This window comes from Ptychodera flava, chromosome 12 (assembly GCF_041260155.1).
Source record: "Ptychodera flava strain L36383 chromosome 12, AS_Pfla_20210202, whole genome shotgun sequence".
NCBI classification, from domain to species: domain Eukaryota; kingdom Metazoa; phylum Hemichordata; class Enteropneusta; family Ptychoderidae; genus Ptychodera; species Ptychodera flava.
The window spans coordinates 20,563,022-20,576,032 of NC_091939.1; positions in this window are offsets into that span (position 1 = coordinate 20,563,022).

Here is a 13,011-nt window from a genome sequence, read left to right on the forward strand (position 1 = left end):
ATCCGCTATATTTAACACTTTACGAAAGCAAGGGTATGCGTGGAAAGCGGAAAGTGTAAATGCGTTCTATTTCAATGCTAAATGCATTTTATTTACGGGCAAGTTGATTTTTAGAGGTTAAAAGCATTGTATATCATGAACCCAAACGACAAATTGTTTTGTAATACACAGAACAGTGTAAATACTAGTAGCAACAAAAGTGTACTTTGAAGGGATTTGATCATGATGTACTACGTGTAAAAGTACCCTGATGCTGCCTTTAAAAAAAGTTTGTTTTCTGCCAAAGTCCCACTGACTCATGCAAGTGTCTGAGTGTACTATTACATCCGTGTTGCTTAGAATGAAGTAGACCGAATCATTTACTTCAAGCCACGTTCCTGTGTAACACTATGTGGGGCGCCCTCGCGATTTGTGAAATGCCGTATCACACCCCTGGCACTTATTGTCCAAATATGGGCAATTGCGTGCCGAACTACTTTCATTCTGGTTACTACGCGAGTTGCTATCCGCACAAACCTACGCGAGGTTGGGAAAAGAAGTCCCCTCGTTTCTGATCGTAGGGGTGACGGTAAAACTGGCGACATCAGTTGACATTCTTATTGAAATCTAGTGCAAACTGAGCGCTTTGCTGATGATGCTGATGATAATATCTGCTTTTTTGGAAAGATGAGAAAGTGAACTATAATAAGCTCGAGTGCGATCATGCGATGATAATTACGCAAACCATAAGCCCCAGAGAAAACGTGGGTAAACAAATGGCAACATACATGCGTATACTGATCCTCGGTGGGATGCGGCCATCGCATCTCGGGAAAATTGACACAAATGACGATAAAGTTTTGATATCAAATGTATTGCTGAATATTATTTTAACTACATATCATTTATCATTCCATAAAAACTATCTACTGTTGATTGACCAATCAGAGTGCTCAATTCAGGGTGTTTTATTTACTCATAAAGCCTGGGTCACCAGATTCCGGAAACGAATGACAGCGCCATAGTAAAGTACTGTCCAATCAAAAGTGAACATGTCATATTCTGTAGACATCTGGTACGTTTTAATATTCAAATTTGGTAACACAGCGGAAACCAGCTGCAACACAAAATCTGCTGTGCCCAAGGGCATTTATATAATGTGCCCTAGGGCATTTATAGGATGTTCCATTACATTGGAAGGCTATTTCACAAATAAAAGTTTTAATTCATATCCTAAACATGTTACATTGACAAAGGGGACGGTTGACGTAAACACATTGAAAACGAAAATATATCAGTTAGGGGCGATAGTTTTTAAGTCGGATAAAACCCTAGTACTCGGGCTCTTCTGGTATATAAAGTCCAACCCTACGATAAAATGTCTCGGCCTGCGGCCTCGACATTTTATCGTTGGGTTGGACTTTATATACCAGAAGAGCCCTCGTACTTGGGCTTTATCCTATACATAAAGTATACGATAAAACCTTTACGGCCCTGATACGGATTTTGTGGACCTCGGCCGTGCGGCGAAAGGGCCCACGCACTCGAGGGCACTTTCCCAGATCTGCATTGAATATCATACAAATACAACCCTTTTCAGAATTAGAGCGCGAAGCCACTGCAGTGAACTGCAATAAAACTGCTCACACTAATTAGTTTCAGCTGTAGCCAGCTGGCAAAGTCGACAACATTGTATGTCCCATGCAGACAGTTTGTCTGGGGAAGTTGAAATAAAAAAGATTTGTACATGGACCAGTGCATGGTAATGTTACATTGTATCTTAATCTTGAACACAGGGTGCCAATCGTAAACTCTCATTTACAACTCGAGCCTCAGACAGAGCTAGTTTTGCCTTTGTACAAGCAGACTTTTTGGTCTTATCAAGTAGCCTTGTTCAACACCAAAGTGGCCACGGCTACAGCTGAAAACTAATTAGTGTAAGCAGTTTTATTGCAGTTCACTGCAGTGGCTTCGCGCTCTAATTCTGAAAAGGGTTGTAATACCCCATACAAATATGCCTACTAGGTGATTTCAGTTACCCTATGACTTTTTTGTAATTATCAGTTTCTGCAGCTTCTCGTTTCTGTCCGTATGTTTAATAGACAGCAGACCGACATGCGATGGCGACTGACGACAGGTGAACAGCTATCCCTAAAAGCACTGGTATCCGTACATTAGCAGCCCCAACCATACGCAGAAACACGAAATTCACATATCCTTTTAAAGAATATGTAATATTTCCAATAAAAAAACTGTATTAAAATCTTATTTTCTATAAACGGCCTCCTCTCCGTTTCCCCTATCACTTCAATTTCGACTTCTGATCACTTGATCACAATCTGCTGTTAGTCCATAAACACAACCCAAAGAGTTACTGTGTTGACCTTTTCAGGGGATTAAATCAGTCTGTCAATATATCATGATATACCCATATGGAGTCTTTCAGGTCATAAGTATATCGCTAGATGCTGACCGACTAATTTAATTCCCTGATCAGGTCAACACAGTAGGCGATTAGGCACTGTTTATCGACTAATAGCATTGTGTTGTCAGATGATCAGGGGTCGCAATTAAAGTATTTAGTAACGGGAGAGGAGACTTTATATACAGTCCTTTGTTGGAAATGCCATAGATATAAAAAAGACATGTGACTTTCGTGCTGCTCCCCATGCCTTAACACAAGTTCAGTAGTCTCTCGACACGACAATGACTTCACTAGTTGTATGGAAAACATCTCCGATCAATTGCTGTAAATAGATAATATCATATCTTTAGCCCTGTTTCGATTGATGCTACCGTCAAGAGCAACAGATGCTGCTCTCCTTGTATGCTGATTAGAATTCTTTTAGCTGAACGTACTGATTCTTGTATCTGAGTTGTCCTCTGTCCTGGCAGTAACTTTTTAAATATATTTTGCTGCCCTAGATGCTGAAGTACTTTCCGGTAAAGAATTGTGTCCAGTGTACTGAATCGTGAACGTCACATCCCGTTGATTGGCATAAACTTTTGGGTCTATTCTTTCGAATAAGATGTCCGTGAGAGACAATTTTTTGCTCAAACTTTCCTAAATCAAACGTTCAACCGTTTTATTACCGAACAAGAACAAAAATCAGGGGTCAGCATGCAAAGTTTGGTACTAGAGAAACAAATTCCCCAGCATTTACCGATATTGAAATTCAAAATGGCCGCCATCCCTATGTTAAGTCTAGGGGGGGGGATAAAATTTTCGATTTTCAAAAAACTAAGAGGGTGATATTTTTTCTTACCCCAACAGCTTTAGAATTAGCCCTCACAAGCGGTAGCAAACTGACAGCCCCAATATCTGTCCCCGAGGCACATTCTACCTTAAAATAGACATGCCAATAACCGATTATTATAATTATTATACTTTATTAAAGAGGCTAGTCTGAGTTACAAAAAATACTGTAATTTACATCAGAGCACTCACACAGGACATTATTATAATGCAAGAGAATAAATATAATCACTTGCAAGACAGTGAGTAGTACACTCACTGATACAATCCAGAGACATATTTTGAAATAAAGCATATGACAAAGGAAAAACTAATTAATCCAGAGAAGAGCCTTCATTCATATATTTGTCGTGGAGATAACCTAGTTTAAAACTGTGGCAAACTCTCAGTGTTTCTAATAGAAAAAGGAATATCATTCCAAATGATAGTTGCACGATAAATAAATGACAATAATAAATAAATATGATAAATAATATGATAAATAAATCCAGTACTTGTCTTGAATGAAGGAGCATATAAATTACGGTTACTGGAACCACGAGTATTCAAATCATTCATATCGGATACATAATGGAAAAGGTTTGAATAGTTAGACCACTAAGGACTTTGAAAGTCTGTACAGCCATAAAATAATTGTGCAACGATGCTGAAGCATATTACATGTGCAATTACTATCTTGAATCACCTTCGAGATCATCCCGAAAGTCATTTTACCTTGATCAGACCAATCAGCATTTCATTAATTTGTAAAATAAACATCAATTCTCTAATGGGACATGCCTGACTTCGATTTCCGGGTCAATGATTTATTCATAGCTAATGAAAGGGAAAAGGCAACGTAATCAGACTAATTGACCAGTTTATTAGCCGACATGACCAATTAATTAATTGCAAAGCCAGAGTGTGGCTGCTAATTGAACAACATTTTTCATTTTCTCCCATTGTTATTATGACAAAGACGGATTGTTTTCTGCGTAAAACATCATATCAGAATTCTCATTTTGTCCTCTCATGATCACTCTGTTGAACAGAGGACGTTGCAACTCCACCAACTCGACTATTGTGCCCAAATTATCCTCAATAGTAGCTGTTAATCCATTGCTGTGGTGATGGGTGATTTTCAGACGGGTTTTCGTCTTGAACACCCCACAGCCATGGAACATCCCATATGTAAGCAACCGAATCCCTGTGCAAGATGCTGGTACACACGATTTTTCGACCGATTCGCATCCAATAGACAATCTTGCCATCACTTATAGCCTGGTTATATGGGATTTACCATGACCAAAAATCCCGACAACATTCACCTGAATACTAACCTTTCTTACCTTACTATCGCGTTTCTCTACACTTTAAAATACCGGACGAGGTTCGAATCACACGTCACGTCATGTATATCATGTAATAAAGCTGCTTATTGCATGCCTCGATCTGGACGCGCAGTCCACAGGACTGTGCCTAGTCAATGCATAGAATGGACTAGGGATAGCCGGGCACTTTGTCAGTCTAGTCAGCCTTTTACGGCCCTTACACACTGTTTTTCGAGCCGATGGAGCTACTTTTTTAACAAGGTGCGAGAGTAAAGTACTTAACTATCTCTCATGCAAAAAGACGAGAAAGACGAAATCAAATAAATTCAGTTCGTATTATTATGGGAATAAATTAAGTTCGTATAATACATATTATAGCCTAAACATGGGACCATGTGCCCGAGGATGGGTGACCATTGGATATACTGAACACGATTGGAACTAATTTAGGATAATTGGATCTCATATTTTACACATTTCTCAAAAATGTAACGTGCCCTATGGCTGAATGTGGCGATATTACAAATTACTCATAAAAACAAGTGTGTACTATAAAAAGGAAAGCAGATGAGATAACATTTGTAGATTAAATCGACATAACTTCACCATTAAATTATCCCAAATTAGTTCCAATCGTGTTACTGGTATTAGATCACTATTATGCGGTTTATCGACGAGGCATGTAATAAATCTCACTTACTCCTTTTGTTTCTTCATTCGCGTATTTTTCTAATTGATCAGAACCTATCATCGACGCATCATCTGAACTTAATAAAATTGGCCTTTCAAAATTTTATTTCGTGCCAAGAATCTTCATGTTGTGAAAACCGTTTAATTATAAAAAATTGAGGCGATTTAGGACATGTTGTATGTCGAAATTTGCTGTTTGCTTGGCAATATCTACAAAATTATTACATTTGATCCCATTATCTTATGTGCGTTTAAGCCTTAATAATGATTTCATCGGAACTCTGTGGTTTTAGATATCTTTGTTTGTATTATGTCGTAAGCTTTTTTAGACCTCCACAATCTTACTGTTGTAGTTTGGTGAAAACCTTCAAATCTGGTCTTTTTCGATCGATCTGCCCATTCTAGTGAGGACACGGCATTTTGAGGGCGAAACACCATGCAGAGGAAGACTTTGTGGGTAGCTAACCCAGGTTAAAAATTATCACAAAGTATTGATGGCGGGAGTTCAAAGATCTACACGCATCACATACTGACAGATTTTCTTAAAAAGTTTGTTCTACAGAGCACTTGTAATAAAGTTTGATATTTAAAACCATACCTACTCCGAAAATATATGAGTTCATGACTCTATGCCACTTATTTTGTCCTGAACGTCCGGATTTGAACTATGTAAACTGTCTTAATGTTCGAATGTTGTCAAGTGTATTGTGTGCAGGCTATCTCTACACTGACCTTGAATCAGACAAATAGTACCAAGCTATAATCTACATCATAGTCATAAGTTCCATAGCGACAAACTCGATGTAACAAACACAAACAGCACAGCACAGATAGACAACAAACAAGTACCGGTACACACACAAAGTCAAAATCGTAGGAAAAAATGTATGGACCTACGGTAAAGACAATCCAGAAGTAACGTCAGGTGTTTTCTAAAATACTGAGCACATTATGTCCCACATTTGATCGATCTGATCGAATTCACATTCAACCAGACGCATGATCCAAGTCACAGACAACACAAGAAGACGTTGCCATCAATTATGACCAGACGAATTCTCGAAATTTCAACCCACGCCCCCTATCTTGTGATTCTCCGAAACAGCTAGTATCCCTAAAAAGAGACTGCTTTATAGGTTCCTTTTGTCATGCACAAAAGTCTATCGTTTCCTTAGGAAAAGAAAAGAATCTTTGATTCATAGAATGCGTTCACAGTGCGTGTGGTTTGGTGTCCGCCACAGTGGAGTGCTTTTATATCATGTACCAAGAAATACGAATCTCAATACATGTTTATTTTTTTGTCAGCATTTAAAATGTTCAGATAAATGGTGGAGCTGAGGTAACGGATTGTCGATGGTAATCGGAGAAGATCTCTTCAAAATTCTAAGTATAGTTTTAGTGGTTACCGACAAACACCATATACACTGCAAAGGGTGATAACGTGTATCAAAGGGACAAAGTCGCTCCTTTTTGCGCTTTTTTCGCGAAAGTTGTTTGATATGAACAGTAGTTTGTGTTCTGTGACTTCTTGAAACATGCTAAAATACATGTCATCTGTGCACAACCTCAACTCTGCTTGCACTGACGAGATTTACCGGGTACAACTTTTCAGTGAATTCCGACCTTTGCTCAAACTTTCCTCAACGAAACTTCCGACCATTCTCAAAGCTCGTTACTTAGTAATCATTCCCATTCATTTTTGCCCGTACTTTTCGCGAAAAAAGCAAGAATAAAAATCAGGGGTCACCGTGCAAACTCTGTCACTACTAGAGAGACATATTACCTACGATTTCCCGACATTTGAAATTCAAAATGGCCGCCACCCCTGCGTTAGTCTATGATGGGGATAAAGTCGCTCCTTTTTGCGCTTTTTTCGCGAAAGTTGTTTGATATGAACAGTAGTTTGTGTTCTGTGACTTCTTGAAACATGCTAAAATACTTGTCATCTGTGCACAACCTCAACTCTGCTTGCACTGACGAGATTTACCGGGTACAACTTTTCAGTGAATTCCGACCTTTGCTCAAACTTTCCTCAACGAAACTTCCGACCATTCTCAAAGCTCGTTACTTAGTAATCATTCCCATTCATTTTTGCCCGTACTTTTCGCGAAAAAAGCAAGAATAAAAATCAGGGTCACCGTGCAAACTCTGTCACTACTAGAGAGACATATTACCTACGATTTCCCGACATTTGAAATTCAAAATGGCCGCCACCCCTGCGTTAGTCTATGATGGGGAAAAATAAAATTTTCGATATTCGAAAAACTAAGACGCTCAAAACTTTTCTTTCATCAAGAGCTTTACAATGAGTCCCCACAAGTGGTAGGTTAGAAAAGAATTGATAAAATTTGAAAGCCCGAATTTCTGTCTACCTTAATACAAACTTATCACCATAGCTCGTTAAGCTTACTTAGTAATCATTTCCAAGAGACACGTGCGCAAACTGTTTCGCGAGACATAAAATCGGGGACTTTTAGTAAGAGTCAAAATGTTGGTCTCATGTGAGATTCTTCTCTGAAATTATTACAACAGTAAGTTGCCGAAGAAACGAGAATATCGGCACATACATCATAGTATTGTATAAGAAGGTTAGATGTCGAAAAGCTTATCGATTGATGCCATTGTTCTCCATCAGCCTAAAAATTTTGAATTTTTTATCGTTACTTTCCAGAAAAAAAGAAATCTTCGTGATCACTGGTCCAATCTGATGACATTGAGGGAGGAGTGACGTAACAAGTAAGTACAAGAAAGAAGGTTGCTTCATAGGTTCAATCCATCGTGGAGTGAATGTCCCGCTCCCTGAAGAGGAAGTGACTGTTATCCTTCACCAGTTCAACTCTCTGTCTGTTATGTTTGTTTGTTTGTGACAGACAGAAACCATTTGTCTCTCCATTAGTAAAACCGCGAGCTCCTCTTTCGAGGTCTCAGCGCCATCCATTACAAGTACAGTGGCTACAATTTGTCTGGCTTTAGTGGTTTCCCGCCAATTGAGGTATAAATCCGCCATATTGGAAATTGACAGGTCAGTTTCAATATGTCTGCTTATTATGCACTACAAGAACATACATGTACTTCGATAATGTTCGGTTCGGGCATGCACCGGAAATTACGTCATATACGTATTCATGTGTGGCATCTTCCTGTTGACAGAGTAGCTCTGACGACCATCGATTAATATTTCAATTTGTACAATGAAAAAATCATCTCCCTTCTCCTAAAATAAAGGCTGTCATAAAAAGAATGCAGAGATGTTGGTCCTGTAGCTGGTAAGCTACTCCACACATCATACTGATCATTTAGTGATACATGTATTCGACCTCATGTAGGGGTTAAATTTTTCACCATTTTTAGAATTGTATGTATCCTTAATGACGTCATATTAGAGGAGAACATTCCTACGTTTTTTTAAAATTTTACATGAAATGTTAGAAAGGGATTGAAGAGCAGGTAAGATAGATTGCATGTTGGTATGGAGCATTGAAGGGAAATATTTCAAATCTATCTATATGTAAATACTGGCAATTTTGCAAGTATATTCGGTATTTTGCCAAATGAACTAAATATCAGGTAGCGGGTACCCTTTCAAATACGTCAAAGCATAACCCTCAAGCGATAAATCAACAAATTGTTTTTCATGATTCTTTGTGTAATAGTTTTTCGCTACCATATCACGTACAATCCCGCCAATTCACGTATAAACCCGCCAAATCACGTATAATCATCCCTCCTGCGTGAAGTCCTGTCTCAACGTGTAACCCCCTGGAGACCTATTAATCACATCACTGACATCGTAATGCGACAGAACAGAAATGAGAGACACGTTCCATTGAAAAAATACTGTTCAGGAGCATTTTATGTTGTTGATTTTGTGGGCATTGGGCAAACATTTGACTCATGTCGTCAGACACACATGTCGTCTCGTGACATGTATTATGATTCTGTAAATTGATCTGGTATATCGTTTAAGTGGTAGTGTCTCAAATTTGTTTTCAAAGCTAAGTGGATGTGATGTCAGATTGCTAAGAATAAACCCAACTGACCTACATTTGTAGAAATGCAAAATTGACGAGTAGTTTCACTAATATGAAAACGCAAAGTAAATTTGTAACACGTAGGAGATATTTTGAAAAAGCTATTAATTGAGAAATTGGCTCAGTTGTATGTTACCAGTACATTTAACTAATTGGGTGCCATTTCAGTAGCGTTGGAGATAATTTGGACACACTTTAAAACGTGATGGGAATATTGCTTTCTGAACAATGCATTACATTGGTCTGCAACAGATGTTTTTTTATCCGAAATATGTCGTAATTATCGATCCCATATCCTTTCGTGAGTTTCTGTTCGAAACGATTAGAAAACTTTGCAAATATCCTATGAATCACGGCTATTAGGAGACAATTTTATTTATACCTTTCTAGCAATTACGTCATTCAGATTTGTTTTAATTATAACGACGTTTGCATAATCACTTCAAGTTTTTGGCTGACATGGTTACAACAATACTTTCTCCAAAAGCATGAGTTACGTGGCTTTCAAATGTGTGTCGGCAAAGGCAGTCACTTGCATTTTATGATCAGGGTTTGAACAAAGATCACGTGACAGTGAAATTAAATAACCTCCAAAAATCGGCATTTTCCTTTCACAGTGAAAACGCCGCAGTTCCTTTGGTCGAAACTTACGTGATTAAAAGCTGTTGTATCAGTCTCGCAAAACGTGTCTGCAATATCATTTTCTATGCCGCGAAAATTTTCTGGCCGGGGATCAATCTGTAAAAACCTGAACAGATAAAAGAAAGCACAAACGCATTTGTTGTCAATCGACGGTGCAAATTTCAGTGACTTCGTGTGAACGCACGTCAGTGTACCCTGTTACCACGGTAATGGCCTTGTTCACACAGTGATACATAATCGTAAAAACTCGAATACTTTTTGGTCTTCTGTCATAACACGCCTAGTATGGAGCGTAGTGTAAGAGACGCATTACACTGACGTCATTGACAGGATTTGTGACGGGTTCGACTTTCCAACTTGACCACAGGGTATTGCAATACATTGATCCAGAAGTTATGTTAAAGACGTCACGTATTAAGCATGCTTTATAATACAAACCTTACCTCTGTCATGTGTGCTTGTAACTTTACCCTCGCTATCGATGTATAGTATTTCATCGAAAACAGTCCATATGTATTACCTACCCCAGTGTCACCCACAATTCTCGATTTAGCTGTACACACTCAGATCACTCATTGAACTGAAGCACATTTCTTCTGTACTGCTCGGTCCATATTTTAAAATCTGAGACAATCGACTTGATGATCATTTTGTTCATATAATCTAAGATTTTGCATATTGAGAAGATCAAATCCCCTCTACGAAGGAGCTAGCAATTTTGTAATTTTGTCAAAAGATATTTTTGACAGCCATACACAATATTTTCAAGGAAACCAAGGGAATAAGTTGCATCTGCATTGGCAAAAGAAAGGGTATTGATTTTTTTTAAAAGTTATTAACAAAATCATTTACGAAATTTGCATGTCTGACACGTTGTATGATGAGACCATCTCGGTTACTGATAACTTTACCTTAAAAGTGAACAATTTTAGCACTTGCAAACATCGGCTTCTTATTCAATTCGCTCTTTAATTTTGAGCATAATCAATAATTTTGGAACATATTTTTAACAAATAAACTTGAAATTAAATTCTTAGTTACACATACCGAAATTAATGAAATTAAATTGGCTTTTAGAAAGCGATGTCTGAGTGCGCAAATCAAGGAGGATTGTGGGTAGCCCCACTTACTGTTACTCTCTCTAAAACCCTTCTCTGTTTTTTCTACCCATCATCAACGCGGATACTTATCGCCCACACCAAATCGTCAGCAGCCCATAGTTTAAAATATGCCTTTGGAAATTTGTCTTTCTGTTTTCAGCATGTAGTGTTAGCCGATGAGATTTCAGTAACTGCCGTATTGTCACTTTCATAGACACAAAACTGTGTTTTTTATCAGAAAGGTGTCATTGCGAAGCAAAGCTGCTTACTGGTCTATTACCAGCAGATCAGATAGTGAAAATTAAAATCTGTCATTCATGTCATATTGACAAGGATACAAGTAGACACATGTCCATTTCGTGTTTACAAAGACTGTATCACTATTAAAGAGACATGTTTATCGCAATACACAGCTTCTCCCTTGTCTCTGTGCACATGCCCTGATCATGGTCTCGGCAGTATGTACTGGTATCGTCACAGCTAGGGCTTGTAAATTGTCCTTGTTAGGCGTTTTCAAAACTACACTTATACGTAAGATATAAGAATTCATCCCATCGTGAACGCCAAAACAGCTCCTGATGTAATCATGCTAGCTATAACTAGCTATGAGTTCTTCATAGCTGCCACTTTAACCAGAAATGAATTGAAAATGCTCACGTGTTTCATTATATATTGCAGTTTTGTGTACATTTAAACTTTTGCAACATGTTTACAACTTCATTGAAAGTGTTCATGACCAACATCATGAACAATGTTCACCACGTCATCATCATATACGCAAATTATGAATTACCTGACATGGAAATGCAAAATGACTTTCAATATTATTTTACCTGGTATCACCAATGTACATAGCATGTTTCATCAACTTTGATCAAAGAAATCCCGGTATATATCCCTAATTAGGAAAGTTCATTACATATGCAAATTAGGAATTGGCTGAAAAAATGCTAAATGACTTTTAATGACGTAATTATAGTGTCTTCCATGTACATAGCAAGTTTCATCACCCTTGGTCGAGTCAATCAAGATATATATCCTTAATTAGGAAAGTTCATTAAATATGCAAATTAGGAATTGACTGAAGGAAAAATGCTCATTAACTGTCAATAATGTTATATCATAGTATCATCAATGTACATATAGCAAGTTTTGTCAACTTTGGTCAAGTCAATTCAGATAAATATCCCTAATTAGGAAAGTTCATTAAATATGCATTAAGAATTATATTTAATATGCATTAAATATTACCTTTATGTGATCAAGATTTGTAGCAAATCTCATCAGATTGTGTGCAGTCGGTCTCAATGTATATCCGTTCTTTTCTAAAATCATTCATTATGAAAATGAGCAAAAAGTATGCAAGCAACGCCCTTCAAAGGCTAATCAGTTCTTGCCATTTGCTAACTGAATCTATATACCAGATTTGATTCTGATCTGATCAGCCGTTTTTGAGATATCGGACCAACAGACAGACAGACAGACAGACAGACAGACAGACATCGCTGCGACATATGCTCACTTGTGTGAACACGTGAGCAAAAAACCATCTCGAGGAGAAATCACTTGTTAAAGGAAGGGGTCGTCGAAACTGCGCCTGTGCGACTTTCTTGTTTGGAATTGCAAACAAATGTATTTCATGCACGATATCTAGATGCATCGCGTCAATATAGCTGCAGCATTTGAATTTTACGATGTTCATTATATTTAACTTTCCTCAATCGCCAACGTACCTGGGATACAGTGTTTACATTGGTCATCGTATGGGCCCCATACGACCTTTGAGAGTAGTTCCGACGACCACTCCCGTTAAGTCGACCGCGTCCAGCACGAGTCATAAACTCTCGTGCTGACGTACGTGTCCGAGAGGAAATTTTACTTGAAAATTTCCATATGCGTGATGTCAATTCTCCATGCTACGTCAGCGAGGACTGTCAAATTATCTGCTGCCTAGATTGTTTGCTTGGTTTCAGTATATCAGGTACATACCCTGTCAATGGCTC